The sequence below is a fragment of the Channa argus genome, chromosome 3 (assembly GCF_033026475.1).
Source record: "Channa argus isolate prfri chromosome 3, Channa argus male v1.0, whole genome shotgun sequence".
NCBI lineage: Eukaryota > Metazoa > Chordata > Actinopteri > Anabantiformes > Channidae > Channa > Channa argus.
Window position 1 is genome coordinate 29,128,265 of NC_090199.1, and position 20,349 is coordinate 29,148,613.

Here is a 20,349-nt window from a genome sequence, read left to right on the forward strand (position 1 = left end):
GGAAGAATTGTCTTAAAAATGTCACGAGAAGAGGTAAAAAATATTTAATTCCAACTTTATGGGATTATATATATATATATATATATATATATATATATATATATATATATATATATATATATATATATATACACACACACATATATACATGAGTGTGTGTGTGTGTGTGTGTGTGTATTATATATAACGTAATAAGCCAACAGAGAAAAAACTGTTCTGAACCACTGTTATCAAAATCTTAAGTTTATAAGGTGAAGGTGATAATGAACATGTTTCCACTGCTGTTTGATGCAAATGTAGAAAATGTAGATCATTAAATGTGGCTTCACCTGGTTCTGCTTATTTTACTCCACAGGATCTGTCCTTGAACTGACAGTGTACTACAAAAAATGCAAAAAAAGAAATGTAACTCACACATTTACACTCCTTTAATTGAATAGTCCTTGTGTTGAACCTAGAATTAGGAAATATTATTTTGTTGTATTATCAATTTAAATGCCTTTATATTGCTTTCCTATGAAGTTGTGAATATGTAATCTTTAATGCCATTTGAGCACCACAACAAGTAAGTGCTCTATAATAATACACCTCATCAATAAGCTGTCTAATAACTGTACCAGATCTAAAATTAAACACATTTTACAGTGGAATGCAGCAGCTGTCTGTGCTGGTTGTCTTTCACAGCAGTTAGTCTGAAACACAGTCTTCCTTATCCACTAAAACATTCCAGAGAAGATGAAAAAAAAGCACTAAACTTTACCTTAATAACATGCCCAATTTCTCCGGTAAAACACTGTCCTAAAAATTACCTTTCTATACCACATGTAACTGCAAATGCACATGTTCTTTTTTAAATATCATTAAGTACATATGCAGAAGGATAAAGCTAATTACAGGGGCTGTTCTTACTATTATTCTAAACCACACATTTATATCATTAAAATTATCTCTTTAAATTTCACCCACACAGGTTACACTCACTTGTTGTTATTAAAAGCTGCTAATAATCTGAGAATATTCTTCATCTTCTCAACATCTGGCCCTGCCTTCTGCTCAAAGCATTTTTAGCAACTACAGTACACCGTACAAAGCATTCAAGACTCTTATTTTACTTTGAACTGCTTCAAACCTCTGTTCTTATACGGGAGCAAAAACAAGCTAATATGTTTAGTGCAGGATTAACTTTTGACCTTTGGTGTAAAATACTCAAGGAATAGGATATGGAATTTTATAGCTTTCAAATTCTTGCCCTGATGTCTTACCGCTCCTAATATGCTCACTGGAATCACAAAGAGTTACACAAGTTCTTCTCTCTACCACCTTCTCTGCCATCCTTTCTTTGTTATCTGTCGATCCACAGTAATATTTAAGCATGTTTCCTCGCACAGTGACAGTTTAATTCCTTTAATCCATCAGCAGCTTCCTCTTTTGCTTCGTTACACGCATTTTAGGAGCACCTCAAAATTTATGTTTGTAATTGAAAAAGTAACAACTGGGTGGAGTGTGGGGTGAACTGAAGCCTTTTCTCTCAAAGCACTGAGGGAGGAGAGAGAAAGCAACTGACACCCACCACACAGAGCAATGGAATGTAAATCTGAGTGTCTGGAAGTGATTAGGCAAAAAGCTAAACCAGTGTTCTCTTTCTGTGTCTGAGCAGCAGCACACAGTCCAGCCACTGAAACTCCCACCAAACACACTAAACACACAATGCAAAAGGCAGAAGCAGTGACTTGTCAGACAGGCAGATTAACTTGGCTGATATGTTTCTGAGTTTAAGATCTAGATGACAGCAAGGTATAGTAAGAGCACATATGAACATCTTCCCATTTAAAATTTGTCCTTGAAAGTGTTTACTCATTTAATTTTACAAGCAACAAGTCCTTCAACACAAACAAATATATTGTTTGTTTCTCCCCTGTGGTCTAACCCTCAGGAGAGTTTCATGAACAAGCACCTTCATCGCTGTGAAACAAATTGTCCCTTTTTGATTAGATTCAGGCATAAAAACTCTTTGTGTAGGTTTGGGGAAAGGGATCATAGCTTGAGTTTAAAATTACTACTTGCTGATTGTTATGGTTACAATAATGAACACACAATTAAGGGGATTGAATAGTTGTGTAAAAAGAAAAAAACAAACGAACAAAACCTAAAGACACAAACAAATGACCTACAGAAGACTAAAAGACAGTGTGAAACATTAGGTTGACACTAAGTAAAGAGTAGAGTAGTAGTTGTAATCAGTGTGTAGTTGAAAAAAGGCGCTGAGAAATTCTACTTCACTGACATTGTCAATATGTAAAAAGGATGAGAATAGTGAAGGACATTTATAGGAAAAGTGTGAAAGATGCTAGATTTTATACATACACATGGGGCACAGGCAAACTTCGAGGAGCTCACTCAGCCTATGACTGACAGCTGTTTCTCCTGAATGTTTGTCTTTAAATTCCCCACATTTATTCGAAACCTAATTAGGGTAAAACTCTCCATGTTTATTCCCTAAAACTCTGCCCCTTGATGGCCTCAAAAATAAAAAAGCTAACCTTCAAGCGAATCTGTCTGATCAACTACTATAATATTTACGTGTGTGTCCCTGTGTGTGTGTCTACCTAAAGACTACTGAAGCACAAACACGAAAGACAGTAGTTGTTCACTTACTGATATTAGCTACTTGCAGTTGGGTGCAGAAGTTTGCATCCCCTCATTTTAAAATGTCAAAAAAAAAATCTGTTTGTTCAAGGGAATATTTAACATAACACTGAACTAGTACAAATTAACTTAAGTTATTAGGTTCATTTGGCAAAAAAAAAAAACTACTGGAAACTTTTGCACTATAGTTAATCTTTCATTAGTTTCCAATAACTGTTTCACACACTCTTTTACCACTTTAGTTATTATAATAAACATTTAGCAAGTATAAATGTTCTTCATTCATTAGAAATAAATGATAAAAAAAACAATTACTGTGAATAAAATTTTTTTTTTTAATTAATTAACGTTTTTGTTTTGCACCCCACTATACTATATAATATAATATAACCCACTATACTATATAGTATAGTGGGTGTATATTTATATATGTGCCTGACAGCGATGTCGGTGAACACAACTGAGATCGTCAGTGAAAGTTTGGACTATGGGACCTCGGAATGATTTTTTAAAAATGACTGACTATTTGACTGCCCGATTCTTCCCGATTTTTTGTCTTATCTTGATTTAGCCTCACACTGTAGTTAGGATCGTGCGACCATGAACAGCCTGAGTGGAAGAAGAAAAAAGACAAAGAATGCAGGAAGGAAAAAAAAGAGAGAGAGACGAGATGAGAAAGAAGGAATATGGAAAAACCGAAAAGGGGAAAAGTGCGAAAAGATATAAAGACATGATGATACAAAAGCTATAGAGTCACAGGATTAACTGCAAAAGCCCCCCCCCCCCCCCCCCCCCCCCCCCCTTTGCCGCTCCTTTACCACTTTATCATTGAACAAGCTGTTGGTAGCACTGTTAAAACGCACACACACACACACACACACGCGGGCGCGTGTTTACACTCGGTCACTGAATTCGGCAATAAAACAAGAGACTACATCAAGTTCCGAAGACACGAAGACACACTGACCGAGACACACTGCAGAATCAATGCACAAACTCACTCTCTGTCTCTCTTTATCTCTCGCACTCTCACACACAGACAGCGGGAGAGAGAATCTTGAAGAAGAAAGGGGAAAAAAAAAAGAAAATGTGAATTTAGTTCCGTACCGTGTCTGTGTGAGTACTCCAGTTTCCCCGCTTAAAGGGTTAACGCTCCCAAAAACACATAGGATCCCTTCAGGTACGCATGAACAGTAGGAGTCTCCCCTCTGCAGAGGGAAAAAAACACAGAAATACACCTCCTTTTCTTGTCTTCCCTCGCTGTTCTCCACCCTGTTCTTTAGAAAATGTCCAAAAAGCACAAGCCGTGTTTTTTTGGTGGCGTGCTCTCGCGTCTCTGTGTCTCTGTCTGTGGGACTGCCTCAGTCTTTTCTCTCACTTCTTCCCAGTCAGCGTCTGCGCTCCAAGTGAGGGATGGAGGATGAAAAACACAGGCTCTGCACTGCTCCTGGTTTCCTTCCCTTTTTTCTCTTCTCTGTCACTTAATGAAAACGCATGATTCTTAGTGTGAATTCTTTAGTCCAGTCCTATTCGGCTTCTGCCTGTCGTTGCCTGTCACTCTGTGTGTGTTGCGTGTGTGTGTGTGTGTGTGTGTGAGAGCGCCGTCTCTTTCCTCGCCTGCTGATGCCACCTCTGCTGAGTGTGTGGCTGCCTGGCTAACCGCCCCCCCTCGTTTTTTTTTTTTTTTTTTTCTAGGTTTGAAGCTCTCTTGCTGGTTGAGCTAGGACAGAGGCGGAGCCACGAGAAGCGAGAGGGCGGAGGGAAGAGCATGATTGGCTCATACAGGCAGTTGGCTTGAGAGGAAAAAAGACCGGGGGGGGGGGGGGGGGGGCGGGGGGTTACGGGAGGAGGGGCTGCATTACCGGGTTCTGCATTTGGAGTCTGAAGGTGTAGATGTGAGAGAGAGAGAGGAGAGGAGGAGGGCTGTCCCTTCTCTGCTACACACACTCTGCATTCTTTTGCTCTGATCTCCCTGATTTCCCGACCACATATGTATTCATAGCGCAGCAACTACATCTCTCAGCCGCTCACACATGATCTCACTCTCTCACACATGCACGCAGCCCACATTTACGTGGTCCTATACAGTTAAGTTTTAAGGCAGCTGCATGAACCTAAGGTTAAAAGGAACTAAACAGGAATCGACAGCAAGGGGACTAAGATTAGACAAAACACAATCAGGGGCTCTGACAGGTTCCACAAAGAAATGTGTGTGTGCGTCTGTGTGTACAGTGGTCACGAAGCTGTGAATGTGTCTGTGTGTGTGTAGGAAATGTGAATAACATATTTCTTAAATAATACTGTCAAATAAATACTGTCAAATGATGTTTGATATTTAATTAATTTCAACATATTTTTAAAATTCTCTTAGTGGTATTTTTCATTTGGTATATTAAATAACAAGTTTTTTTTTAATTTAAATTTAAGTTATTAATTTCTGTTTATATAGGTAAAATTGAGTCTTTTATTATTTAACTCAGGTTGTGTTTTTTTCTCTATCAATTTATCTATGTATATTTAATATTTAATTAATACAGGTATAAGTGTGAAACAAAAGTGGAAACTCATAAACATTGTTTAGTAAAATGCAATAAATTAAATTTAAACGCATTCTTTACATTCTTCGGAGTAACCACTTTTTTCAGTCTTCACTGTTAGTCTTTCTAGTAAGTTATTGTCTTTGTAAAAGTAGAATGAGGATATTGTTTGGAAGAAAATAAATTTGTCTCCAAATTTCTTATGGGCAGCATTTTACTCTGGTACAACCATGTTTTTATGGTTCACTTGCATTTCGTCCTTTTCAGTTAACAGAACAACCTGAGCTCAGAGACACTAGACACTTCAGCAGAACTACAGCAGGCCAAGATTAGTCTAAATGAGCAGGTATCTATGTGACCACCTGTCACAATGACAAGAAATATGATGTCAGTGTCAGCTGACATGCTTGCTTTGAAAGATTTCATACTATTTTATGGGTGAGAAAAAAAAAAGGCCAGAAAATACAAAACCAAAAGTGGTTACATTTTATACAATGCAGTGTATCTGAAGAGATCAAACATTAACACCAAAGGAGGTGGAACTGACTTTAGGTTGAACAGGCCAGTATTTGCATCAAGGCACCTATGAAGTGGCCACTGTACATTTCCTTCCCTTGTGTGAACGATTGGTTTATAACCATTGCACAGGACTCTAGGAAGCTGAGTTATGTGTTTGCTCTGGAGGCAGAAAGCTTGTATGTATCATCTTCCATGAGCCCTATTGTAGAGTGTGTAATGGGCTTGTATGTTGTGGGCTTGGTGACCCCTAAATGAAATTAAGGTAATAAATCGGATGAATGTTCTTTAAAATCGCTTCACTTATTGTACGAGGAAATACATAAAAATAGCTATAAATATGAATGTATAGTTTTATCACTGAAAAGAAAAAGTGTCAAAGTCTAAAGCTGCTGACTGGGTTTTCTTTTGACATTGGTTACCTGATGACTGAAAGTGAGCGATGCTGAAGGACACTTTTAACTCCTGTCGTATATTATTCACATTTCCTGTCTTCTCCACATAGCTCTTAAAATTTGAGAAGGCTCATTGTGCTGGTAAGTTTGTGTTACACAGAGAAAACAGCTTGTTAGCTTAGCACTAACTACCCCTTGATGTTGCCCTTCTTTTATGTGGTGAAGTCCATATCTGACAGTATTAGTGCCACTGGCATGCTCCTGCACACTTAGTGCTTTGTCCATCCTGCATTTTACAAAGTAGGGTATAAAGCTTTAGTTAGCTCTTTAGTTCTGATGTGGTGATGGCAAAACCAGAAACCAGAGCAGAAATTCCCAACAACAGAGTGCTGAGCTCATACACAGGGCTAAACAATGAGTGCCAATTGCAAATAGGGAAAATAATCATTAGATACATTTCTACCATGTTTAACTTAAAACCATGTGCCGCAGTAGAAATAAATATTACCAACAAACAGAATAAATAAAGAAAAGCCAGGCAAACGCTTGTATTATCCCCTGTAGTACAATTGAGCCAGTCCATTTTATGAACTCAATTGATTCTCAAATGTAACGAAAAATGATGCTGTGCCCAAAAACCTAATTCAGTCAAGGCACACACAACTGTACACAAACCAATTTTATTAATCTATACATCATCACCACATACATACACACAAGCTCATGATATAAGCATCATCTCCCATAGAGGTTAATAGAGTATTGATTTTTCTATAAAGGACATTGGCAAAGATATGAGGATATAAAGTGTGGAGTTATCCTTAATCCTTAATGCTGCTGCTTTATTACACATTTCCCTGGTTTATATGTCTGATAATTATGTATCTACTTTATGTGACTGTCTGTCTGTCTGTGTTGTAAATGTCTCCACACCTAGTTTTATATCTTTCACTAGCCAGGGGTACCACCCAGGATCCACTTATTTGATATCCTGAATCAGCACAATGACAGGCAGTGAATGCTGGTTGCTAATAACTGAGAGTCAGATTAACCAATGGGAAATCTCTCAGCAAGCAGGACTACAGGCCAGTGAATGAGCAGCTGTTTTGGAAACATTTTGTGTGTGCAAAGAGTTTACTGTCTTTTTGATAGCAATATCAGATGGCTGATTATGCCGCAGGAATTGCAGATAACAGTTTGAGTTCCCAGCTTGAGGAAAAGGATGGAGTGTGAAACTAAATCTTTTTTTTTTTATGTAGCTATGCAGCAAAATTGTCCAACCTGCCTTTAAAGCCAGCGCATGCGTTCATGTAACTCTGAAACAATACTAACAAAGACAATTACCCGTCTAAACAGGCTATTACAGATATTTGGAAAAGATAAATTCATTCTAAAGCATTCGATTGAGAACATGGCTTTACCATAGTAACGTGAAGATAAACAAGAAATGAAAATAATGGCAAACTTAATACTATAATTTCCTGTGTGCACTATCTAAGCCACCTCTCACGCGGCTTGACCCTGTGTGGCTGTCGTCTTACTATTCTCCATTGACATGATCATGGCTGTTTATCAAGCATAATAATAATGCTGCTTTACAGTCATGTACATGTAACAGTACTTTTTAAGTATAAATGGAAAATTCAGTATGTTTATTATTGTTTAAATATAATTATATTACAACCAGAATGCCACCAACATACAGCAAGAAATTAAATTTATATGTTAAAGCATCAATCATGCAGCCAGTATTTGAGTATAAGAAAAAAAAATGTTTAAGAAAGAAGAATAGATTTAGGACAGAAGACACTACATAACAGCAGGAAGAAACAAGAGCTTGCATGGATGATCAGACAAAGGGTATGAGCCCGAGGAGGGAAACTCCAAGTCTTTAACAAATATTTTTAGAATATTAATTCATAAACAGTATGTGTAAAACGTTTGCTCCCGACAATATGATGTGCAATGTGAAAAAGTAGACAAGAAATAGAGAAAAAGCATGTAACTAACCACAATTTTAAAAGAGGTGTCAGGCCTGCAAAAACGAAAACTAAATTCACAGCTAACTTTGCCCAGATGTCAAAATTAACTGACATTTATGCTTGTAAGTGACCAAGGGACCATTTTTCCATCTTTTCCACTAAAAACTGTCAAATCCAGTAGCTGGTAGAAGTCAGTCAGGCTTTTGCATCTCTGCCTTATGAATATCCTGCAATGGCTCAGCAACAGTGGTTGCTAATATCTCGTGTTACTAATATTCCCTAAACTCCACTGATACTGACTGTGTCCTTGATCCCACTTCAGAGTCCATGTCAGAAATGTGGGATTACATTTGAATTTCATACTGAATACACTAAATATTTTTCCACATTTACAGTATATCTCAAATATAAACTTATGTGAAAAAAAAAACATTGCTCTTATATTTAGCTACATTCCAATTCAATGTATAAAGAGAACGCTGGAGAGAGAGAGGGATTTGGACTCTGTCTCAATCCTTCCAGCAGTGAGACTTTTGTAACACTAGTGAATTTGCTGGTGCACCCCACTGACACACACAATATAGACTCTACAGGCCTTCAGAGTGTGTGCTGTGTGTGTGTGTGTTTAAATGACAAAAATGTATGTGTGTGTGTGTATGACTGCGTGTGATATGGGTCTGTTCTTTATTCACTGTATGGAACTCCCATTGGGCAAATTCTCAACCTTTGAAAGAAAGAAGGAAAGAGTGATTGAAATTGAAGAGTGTGAACAGGAAGGGCACAATGGGTGAGAGGCAAAAAAGGAAAGACAAAGAATGTGGCAAGGAACAGAGAGATAGAGAGTTTTAAACAAACCAACTGGTGAATTAAAGAGGAAAAAAGGCAATGAGGCGTGAACTCTAAACCAGCAGATGGGAGGGAAAGAGGAAGAGAAAGGAGATCTTTCTCCATTTTCCTTAATCCTGCATTCAGGATTGAAGATTTGAGTCAGTGGTGAGATAATGCAGTGCAACTCCCTCTCACTTTGGTGTTGTGTGTGTGTGTGTGTGTGTGTGTGTGTGTGCACGTTTGTGTTTCCATATGTATAAGAGAGTGAGAAAGAGAGAGCCACTATGAGCTTCAGACATTTCAGCCTCCTGGCCAGACTACAAAATAACAGTATTCATCTTGACCAGTGCACCCTACAGCTAGGTGTGTGTTGTGTGTGTGTGTGTGTGTGTGTGCGACTAGTAAGATCAAATAGGAGTGGACTAAACCATTTAGGATACATTTTGGTGACCCCGCTGCCTTGTCGATCTGTGGTTTAAGCACAGCATCACCACAAATAACATCAACAGCCAAAACAAACTACTATCTTTTCACATGGTGAAAATATACCAAATCCATGGCCACGTATATAAATTACTGATAGTACACATAACCCTGTCAAATTCATTCCGCTAATAAATATGTCACTGAATACACACACTAAAGTGCTTTCATAGCGTGTGAGAGAGCCCCTGGATCCTCAGATAGCCCAGCCTAGGGTATTAAGCACACACACTGTGTGTATATGTGTGTGTGTCCGGGTATACATATAAGTTTACAGGTTGAAGTATGAAGCAAAGGGGGATGGAACAGTTCTGAGTTCGAACAATAAATCTCATTAAATGATAGCTATTCCTATAAGCCCACTCTACCTGCCAGCATCAACAGGAGGTCATTATTATTTGCTGACCTTAAAATAACATCACTAATTAAACTAAAGGCAGGTTGCTAAGAAATGAAGACTGAGAATCAGAATAATAGTCCAATTGAGTGAATTGGTCACGTGGCAAGTAACTTTATTTTATTTTCTTATTTCATATTTTGTAATTATTATTTTTATATATAGTTAGTTTTCTTTGTAGAGTTGATTATGTGTTTTGTTTTTAATTTGGAATCTATCAGTTTATATTAACCAAAACACAAAATTGAGCTGGTGCACACGGTAGTTCATTACACAGATTTCAGTTTGAGAGGCACAAAAGACCTAATAAATAAAGAGAGTCTGTATTAGAAAAGAAAAGGCAGGTCAGGATGGCAGCTTAGATGTTCACCATTACTGAATTTGGCAGCTTTAACTTTTTCAGGTGCACCAGAAACTACTGTACATCCTCTGCTGCACCTTTTTTGTTAGGGAGTCAATGTTCTTCCTTTTAAGGTCCTGTGCGACACAAATAGTTGGACACTTCACCTTGCGGTAGGCTGGTGGTGGTGGTTAAGGGGTCAGAGACATGTTTGCTCTACTTCACATGCTGCATCCTGTCAGTGGGTCTATGATCCACTTGCAGGTGTGGTTAGGCACATTTGGCTGGAAGAGTTGCTCTTGTAGAATGACTGGGAGCATTAAAAGTAGAGAGTGTCCAAGTCAACGTTTTGGTAGGCTAGAGTTTAAAAAGGAAGACGGCACTGGTGCTCTGGAACATCAGGAGGCCCAGAGGACCACCAACCGTATCTTTTGTTGTCTGTGTCTGTCACAAATGTTCTTTCCTTTAATTTAAAGCTACCAACCAAGACTTTAATCACCTTTATATTTTCTTTTTTGACGTCAATTGCACTCTTGTGGTGAATGGAGCCAAAGTTATGAAAGGAGTATGATACAAACCTAACTAATCCCCCCTTAACCAGCTGTGACATTTACGTAATCTACACATTACATTTACTTACATACATTTTTACTTTATGGCTACTGTCTTTCTTTCATTTAGGCCTTGGTCATTTTACTAGGGTGGCCAGGGAAGCATGAGGACAAGGATTAAAACATATACTATCTCTGTCCTGACACAGCTCACTCATTTTCAAGGGATTTTTAGTTTTTCTATTTTTCTACTTTTATATTGATCTATTTTTAATTTATGTGTCCACCCTTCTTTCTGTCATTTCTCTGTTATATATTTACACACATACACAGATAAGGTAACTCAAGTGAATTTATTAATAATATGATAACTTTAATTGAACTTTTTTTGTTAATTGCGATTTATGACTCTACGTTTATGTTCTGTCTCTTTGCAATAAATAAATAAATAAATGGTCTGAAACCTTTGCACAGTATTATACTAGTACATTTCCCTTCTTTTCTCCTCCAGTCCAAAACTCAAAGTTAATCATTTTTAACTATATCATGATTTATTCTTATCAAGCGTTACATTCGATCAGAATTGGCCTGTATTGTAATCACATGATGAAAAAAGCAGACTGAAAACTCCAGGTTTTTTAAAGAGAGAATTAGAAATGCATTACACAGCAAGAAAACCGCTTCCTCTGGCTTTCATTTTCTGTGTCTGCTGCACACACACAGCCTGGAAAGCTGTTACCAGTAACTGTAGCGAGTGTGTGCGTTGTGTGTTATGAGAGAGCGTAGGGTTATAAACAAATAGAAGGTTTCAATTAGAGACCTTATACTCCAGGGCCAGCTTGCGTGTGTGTGTGGGTGTGTGTGCATATGAATGACTATGAGAACATGGCATGATTCAATCCAGCTGGTAATGATATTTGCTGGTTCATGGTGAGGAGTTCCCCCCACTCTTTAACGAACACACACACACACACACACACACACACAGGATAGGAGACAGTACACCCCTTGCTCCAGTGTTGGTACAGTAAACTACATCTAAATCCTGAATAGTGCTAAAATTGTACTTGATGTTTTATAGGTTCCAGTCGATGGATTGTGGAAAAAGCTGATATTAATTCCCAGGAAAAACTTGTCTTTCTTCATTGAAGATGATAACACTAAAAGCTTTGTTTCCATTCACCCCACTCACACTATTGTTAAAGTATAGAAGCTAGTTTTGTTTTTGAATTGTTTTGGTATTCTGCATGATTTACTTCTTCTTTTCTCTTGAAGTCTTTTACTCCATCTTTATAACAACAATGCTGTGAACTTTTCACCTTGGATTGTTCATCTATTGTGTGTGTTTGTGTGAGAGAAAGAGAGACAAAAAAGAAAGGGAGTGATGCAAAATGGCAGGTGGTAAATGCAGTAAAACTGTTACCTTATATGTTTTACACACAAACACACACACACATATGCAGGGGCATGACTCATATTAGGTTACAATGTAGAAGAAGCCTAAACATGTATAAGCAGATTACAAATACCTTGAGTATGCAATATGAGGGACATAAGACCTGAGAGAGTGTAGTGAAGATGTGGGACGGAGACAGAGGGAAAGAAAGAGTTAAAGTAATAGAAAGTGGATGACTCATTCATAAGAAATGTTTTACCTTCCTTTCACACACGCTTTTGGTTTTTTCTCTCCTTCCCAGCCTTCTCTCACTCTTTCATTTGTCCTCTCCTTTCAGATGATGTGATTAGTTAAAAGCCTCCATCCGCTCATCACGCTGATGGAGATGGAAGCATAGAGGGCTGCACATGCATGCACCTATGTATTGTGTGAGTGTGTTTGGCTTACAGTAGAGGTGCCATTCAAAAACCACCTCCTCACCTCCTGTTGCTCAAAACACTAACCTGTCCTTTCTCTCCATTTAAGAAATGGACACATGCTTCGATTTTAGTATGCAGGCAGGTTTGTAAATGTGAAGGGACCTTATCTCTTCAGGCAGCTCTGACAAATGGTGTTAAATGCAATATTACATTTTAAAAAATGAATAAGAAGATTCAGGCTTTGTAGTCATTATGATCAAATTAATTCTTCGAGGCTTTAATTTACAGATTTTCTTACATAACTTAACAACACGTTGTAGCAATAGGAGAATGTTAATAAATCATGACTACATTGCTTAGCTTTTGGTTTGGTTTTTGATGATGAGTTTCAGTTTTAATTACTTGATTGTACTTATTTATCTTTCTATAATTGTGTTAGATGATTTCACACATCAGACGAATGCCTTAAGTGCAGTTTAAGCACTTGGTTATTGACTTCATCATTTGGTTACTGCCTGTTTATTGGTTCCCACCCAACACCCCAGTGTGAGCCTTATAGAGGGACACATATTTTTACTGCACACTAGTAACAGTGGAAGACCATGGGGATGATAAGATTTGTTGATATCTATGTCAGTATCTATGTGTCAGTTTTTCAGGCGACCGTGGCGGACGAAGGTAAACCAGTCGTCCACCGATCCCGAAGTTCAATCGCCGGCTCCTCTGGTCACAAGTGTCAAGTGTCCTTGAGCAAGACACTGAACCCCAAATTAGATGCTTATGGTGAGTGTTGGTCAGCTGCATAGCAGCTCCCCCATCGGTGTGTGATTCTGAGTGCAAATAGGTGAATAAGAAGCAGTGTAAAAGAATTAAAATAAGAAATTAAAATAAGAGGCATGCAAAGTTTGTTTGGTCTATCTTAGGACCATCTGTATCTGTACAATCTGTAAAATCTCTGAACATTTTTTTTGCCAAATTCAATCTGGCTTTCTGGACAGCTGCACATCAATAATGACACAACTATGGGAATTTCAGTGTCCAGGGATACTTCAACTTGTAGTCAAAGGAAACAGGAACCAAACCACTAAGGGCCACCGTAATGGTTTGGTTGTCACCAAAGTGTATACCTATACAACAGCAGCATGATCAGGATTGTTGTTCGGTACTCAGGGTCTAATCATTCCTAGCTGATGGCATTTCATCCTCATGAACTTTTGCTTTTCCAAAACCTAAAGAGAAGCTGTTGAGATCATAACAGAGAAAGCAGAAGCAACAACATAAATTCAGGTATTTCGATGTGCTTAAATGTTTTTTTCACAAAACTTTCCACTGTCAATATTGTTATTTAAAACTGCTGCTGAAATCACTTGATCTTGGCCCACTAGCCATATGTGGAATTGCATCTTGGATACACGTCTTGAATTTCTGATGACGTGCACAAGGGATGGTTGAAATCAACACAGCAAAAGCATCATTTTGTGTAGGTGTTCAGTCACATATCTATGTATCCATTTTTAGATGTTATACCAAAGTGTCTCCAGTGTAGGGAAAATACATTGCTTTTGCAGGTCAACCAAGAAACTTGAACTAGAACTATGTAAAATTTTCCGTAATGCTTGAGGTTTCTGTATGTTGCTGTTTGAAAAAATAAATTAATTAAAAACAACCTGAATGCTCTCCAGTAGGAAAAAAGTCTGGTCAATGAATATGTAAATGACATTTGCGATTCAAACCATTTGAGAAAAAACTTTACTTTTTTGTTAGTGTTTACTGTTTAAATGGACAAGTCTCTCCTCTGCCTATAGATGACAAATGTTTTTTCAATTAACAACCATTCAATAACCTGTGCTGAAACATCTTTCTAGTCTCCAGCAAACACAGAACACAAATACAGAAGCCAGGGAGCAAGTCCACTGTAGTTTGGCTGAGCATGAATATTCCCTGCTCTAAAATCATAGAGAAATTGCATGTCCTCATGGCTCGGCTTGGATGGTGTAGCTACGGCACCACAACACTGCATGATAAAAAGCCTTATTGATGGAACAGAAGTAAAGGTGGGGAATAAGAAAATATTTCTGACATTACTTGTAAATTAAACATAACATAGAGACTGAAGCTGAGGACACACCTGAAGACTGTCAAAGACTAAACAGTTCACACATAAAGACTGTTTCTACCTATTATCACAGATTTCTAGCTTCTGACAGTCTGGAAGTGGCACTCAACCGATGAAAAGTGTAAACCGTGGTAACACACACACAATTGACTGATTGGTAATGTCTGTAACTCCTGGAGACTTTCACCCCAAGTTTCGCGGTGGTGGAAAAATTCCAAAACAAATACTGTTGGCAACCAGAATTTTACTTTTGAACTTAATAATTTGAAAAGATGTGGGAAAAACACAGCAAAAATAATGGATGTAAAGGTGAGGACAGACAGATTCTAGAGCCCAAAGAGAGTAGTGAAGGTAAAATTATGAAAAATGTGTCCTAATCAGGACACACACACAAACACACTCAATGAAGGTGTGGTTTAGAACTATCATGACTTATAAAACAGTTAGTGTGCTACTCATAAGCAGCATCCGCTGATGTGAGCCACACCTCGCAAAAAGCAATCTCAGAAGACTTATATTCAAAAGAGTTCAGATATTCATGATATTCATCAGTCCTCCCTTAGACATAATGTCTATAAACAGAGGCAATTTGGTACTTTGGCTACACCACAGAACTACCAGTAGAATAGTTTGGGAAGAACAAACATAACCACTTATAACATAGATACCAAAATTAAGCCTAATTTCAACGTTAAAGGGAGCATTGTGACCAGGACCACTTGCCATGGTAGAGGGAAAAAAATGTATACAAATATCATTAATAACATTAATAACATAATTCACCTTTTGGAGTAGCCCAGTCAGATCTGTGTGTGTATATAGGGAACGATACTGAGTATAGTTGTTTGAACCTGGTTAGACCGGCAGACAGACAGTCCTACTGACTCAACGAGTCTGTACACACACACACACACACACACACACACAGCTATGCTGGTGTCATAATCAGATTTAGTTGAAGCCATATTACACTAGAAATAATTGCCAAAGACAGACAAGGCAATGTGGGAGAGTGTGAGTTTGTATGTGACTAAGAGATGAAAATAAGGAGAAAACAAGACTGCGTGTGCATGGGTGTGTGAAGTTATTCAGTAAAATCGCCCATATGCCGAGGTCAGCCACACTATCACTAGCTTTCGCAACACTTAACGAGCGCGTGTAAATGTGGATGAGAAAGAGTAAAATGAGGGGAGGGTGGGGTGAGGGATTATCAGAACACTGTTTACTTCTCCATGCACTGTGAAAATCATTAATTCTTTATGCAATTAACACATTCAATCCAAGCCCTGTTTTTCTAATTAAATAAGATATATTTGCTAGTTTTAAACGCTTCCTTGCTTTCCCATTGGGTGCTAGATTCGTTATGGACCCTTTCCTGTTAGATTAAGTGTCAATAAAAACAACATGTATGGTATAGTTACATTTTTTGCAACAGGTCTCTATGATAAACAGACACCTGATCCTCGTATACAACCAATCTATGTGACACTTTATTTTTCAACTCTCTGACAGGAACCTAATAATCTCTGATGCCACAGAGCCCATTGTTGTTTAAAACACAGTGAGCCACATGGCTATTTCTTTAATGTGAAAAGTGCAGGCACTGTCCTGTATCTATCAACAGCTCCACATCCTCACTTTGGTTTAAGTAATTTGTAAAACTAGAAAATAGCATTTCCAAAAAGAGAATGCACTGTGAATGTTTCGGCGCTGAAAGGATTTTCCAAGCAAAGCTGTTTTTGCTGAAATAGCTGAACGTTTTGCTTTTGCGGAAATAGCTGAATTGAAATGTTGCTTCCTTATATACTGGGCAAACTTCAAAGCCAGTTAGCCTTAAAAACTTCAATGGCAAAAACCTTACAGGCAATTATGTGATGTAATTGATGATGTAGTCAAAGCAATAATTCTTTAAAAGTACAAAAGCATAAAAATGTAAAAATGTATAAAAGATATTAAAAAGCCGTATACATGTCCTTTGTAAGGACATGAACATTTTGAATAATAATAATAATAATAATGATAATAATATTACACATTAGGATATCATTACTGTGAATGCACCAGCAGATTATAAAAAACACCAAAGCAAATGTGTGCATAGGTTCAAGGAGAAAAATTAATATAGTGAAACAAGAAGTGAAAAAGACAAATAGAGAGAAAGAAGAAAAGAAAAAAGTTTAAGACAGAGAAGAGCAGAGAAAGTGAGAGAGGAAAGGAAGAGCTTAGACGAGTGGTAATGTCCTAATGATGTAGTGGTTGTCAGAGCATTTGCTTCAGAGGCCAAATGATCCTGTAAGAACAGCACAGTTATTGATCCATCTATTACACAGCAGCACATACTAATGTGTGTGTGGTGTGTGTGTGTGTGTGTGTGTGTGTGTGTGTGTGTGTGTGTGTGTGTGTGTGTGTGAGTGAGAGAGAGCGGTGAGGGAGAGAAAGAGATGAAATAACAATAGATAACAAAAACAGGTAGTGTGTTGTCTATAAAAAAGGGGGGGAAGGGTAGAAGAGAGTGAAAAAGGAAATGTACCTGCTTATTTGTGTGTATGCCTATGTGTAGTTCTGATGTGACATCAGTTCTCTCATTACAGTGCGACAGATATGAAACCCAATCTGAAACCGATCTGCTTGAAATCGGATCTGAGTTCTCACCTTGAGTACTTCCTTCCCTGCCCCACACACTCACATGCAACACTTTATGTCATGATAAAATATCTTTGTACTTGTCTGAAATCAGAAAGCTGTAATGTATATTCATGGGAACAAAGCATCACAGCTTTTACCCTTCACCAAACTTGAAACTTCTTTGATCTTTGATTTAATTATCTTATCTAATGTTATCGATTCTACAGCAGGCAGGTCATAGAAACGGCTTATTTGTGCGACATTCTAGGAAAAAAGTTTTGGGTGACAATATGTGTATGTGGATTTACCAGGCTGACGGATCTGACCTTTGAGCTAGTCTGACAACAAGGACATTATCCCCAAAACTTTAAAATACAACAGGATAATTGATCAACCTATGGAACCCTCTTGGGTCCATATGGTAAATTAAAAAAACACTAAGCTATGTTGTGGAAGACAAAGATTTTAGGTGATTTAGTAAAAAATATATGAAGGAAACATGGTTTGGTGACGCAGTACAAAAACATATTTGGGTGATATGATACAAAATATAGGTGACAATTCATGTTCTTAGTGTGATCCTCAGTTTGCAGCCGAGTGTTGAGTGGCCAAGATGAGATTGAGCACCTCCAAACCTAAGGCCATGGCTCTCTGCTGGGAGAGGGTTGACTCCTCCCATAGGGTTGGGAATGAGTCACTGGCCCATGTGTACACATTTAAGTATCTCAGGGCCTGTTTACGAGTGAGGATAAAATGTTGAGATGGTGAGATTGACAAGCAAATTGGTGCAACGTCATGTGCTTTGGCCAGGCTCAGCCTTAGATATAAAGTATGACATCTGGACTTCCATCAATATGTCTTCTGGCCTGGGAATGCCGCCGAATCCCACTGGAGAAATGGGAAATTGCTGCTGGGGAAGAGATGTTTGGAAAACCATGGTAAACCTGTTGCCACCTAATCTCACTCTGAATAAGTGGAAAATATTTGATGCATGTTTGGAATCTGTGTGCGGGGTTTAATCACCCAAACCACAGTTTTCAAGTAAGTAGCTACAGTACTTTTCATGTAGATAATTTTTCCTGTAATATTTTAAACTGTTTGTTCTTGGGAATCACTTGAATCTCTGCTCATTCGTAGTGTGAAGTTCCACCACTGTCCTTCAACATTAATAACTACATACAGGTAGCGTTAGGTCTAAATTAGTTAGGTTTCGGGTGCTTTCGGTAAAAAATAATAGTCTCACAGGGTTAGAAGTTATTTGTTGTCATGGTTACAATAACACGTGGTTAAGGTAATGTAACGGTCAATGAAGCAGTGGCGGCTGCTGGATACTATAAACGAAACAGTGGTTTGCAGAGTTAAAGTGTGCACTGTGCAATTAATCACTCCCTGACTTTGATGCCAAGTTTGTATGTGTTATCATTACTCATTGGAAGCCATTGGAAGCATAAATCTTTAAACTTACGCTGTCTCATACAATCACTAGATGTCATTAACAGTACAATTTTTTTGTCATAATAAACTGCTTGCCCCAACAACCTATGGGATCGATTTTAATTATTTATTTATTTATGGTGGTGAGCTGAAAGCCTCGCTCTCCTTATATAATATAAGTGAGTTTCCTAGTAAGAGTTGGATGCATTCTTAGGATTTTGAATGAAAATCCTGGCATGTTCTTGCCAAAATATTAAAATTCCAAACATTAGGAATTCGAAAATATTGCATCCAGCAGATAAAGCAAAGTAGTTTGGGCAAAACAAAAAGAGAAACAGCTACACTGTATGAGGTTTCTGCAGAGCTGCAGTGAAAGCTTCATCTGTCACCACAAGTAAAAAGGCCATCATCTATCGGATCCCAAGACTCAGTAAAACCGAGAAACACTGCTACAGAATTTATTAGGCTGAACATTCCCTCTCTCCATTCCTCTCTATCTATCTACCCCGCTTCTCCCTCTGCACTTCTGGTAATGGATTCTGCCTAAATGGGTTCTGAGAAACACAAGTGAAGGGAGGATGGAGGGAGGAGGTGAGGAAGGGAAGGAGAGTGTAGGACTTGTTGCTTGTGTCCTTGTCCATTGTGAGACTAACAACTATTGGTATTGTAATAACCTGACACTCGAACAAGTTATAAACCAGTTAGTATAGATGTCCAAGGAGGTAATAATTAAACCATGACAGAACAGCACAGATCATGCTGCCTGCTTTTATTGTATTGTATCAGACAAATGGGTACAACAATAAATGTTACAATGCAATTATTAAAACTTAAAACTGATGCCATATTAGATGTCGTATACTCGTAACAGTGAAGTTCAAAAACAAGAAAAAAAAAACAACGAAAGGAGAGGGGCTGTTAGAAGGAGGGAGTATGAAAAAAGAGAAAATGATGGGAGGAGGGAATGTGAGAGTGATACTGTATGGTTAATGATTTAATGTTAGCCACTTGATGGAATGAAGTGTCTTCTCCATGTTAGTGGCGCCAAAGTTAAACCCTCTAGTCAGTTAGTCTGTTATTCATTGATTTCTCTGGTCAGCACTAGATTGTTATTGAATATGACTGGCACCAAGGCTGAGTGTGTGTGTGTGTGTGTGCGTGAGTGTGTGTTTGTTTGTGTGTGTGTGTGTATGCATGCCTATGTGTACACGCATCCTGTGTACGCTTCAGTTGCTAGAGTAAAATGTATTTTTCTGGATACACGTGGCCTCTTTTACAAGACAGTGCACACATACTGTATGCACACACACACACACACACACAAACACACACAAGTTCTTGAAAGAGTATAAACGATAAGGTTGACGTACTGCAGTCTTTTTGTCAAAAAATATAGTCACTGCTACTCTCCACTGAGAGATGATACATTATTTATTACTGAAGGCTGTTTTGTATTAAACCTACAGCACCGGCTGAGCAAAGGCATAACCAGCAGTAATCTATGTATCGGTTCTGCAGCGCATATGATGGGGTGATGTCTTCAAAACAGGAAAAAATATGCAAGTATAATCTCTCTATACTTATACACGAGTCTCAGTTATTGTAGTTATCTGTCTTCTCCAGCACTTAAATTTGTTGTGTCGTCCTGTCTTGATGTGTGTATGTGCATCTTTGACTTTTTAAA

At 38.1% G+C, this 20,349-nt stretch overlaps 1 protein-coding gene across 13 annotated transcripts in view; it reads right to left on the minus strand.

The window, feature by feature from the left end:
- LOC137124082 (teneurin-3) overlaps positions 1-20,349 on the minus strand; it is a 379,316-nt gene that overhangs the window by 167,329 nt on the left and 191,638 nt on the right. The window contains exon 1 of one of the 13 annotated variants that reach the window (XM_067498742.1): positions 3,754-4,297. The exons of the other annotated variants lie outside the window; for them this stretch is intronic. The gene's annotated coding sequence lies outside the window, so the exon portion shown is untranslated. Of the gene's footprint in view, positions 1-3,753; positions 4,298-20,349 lie in introns of those variants that run through there. 13 annotated transcript variants of the gene reach the window in all.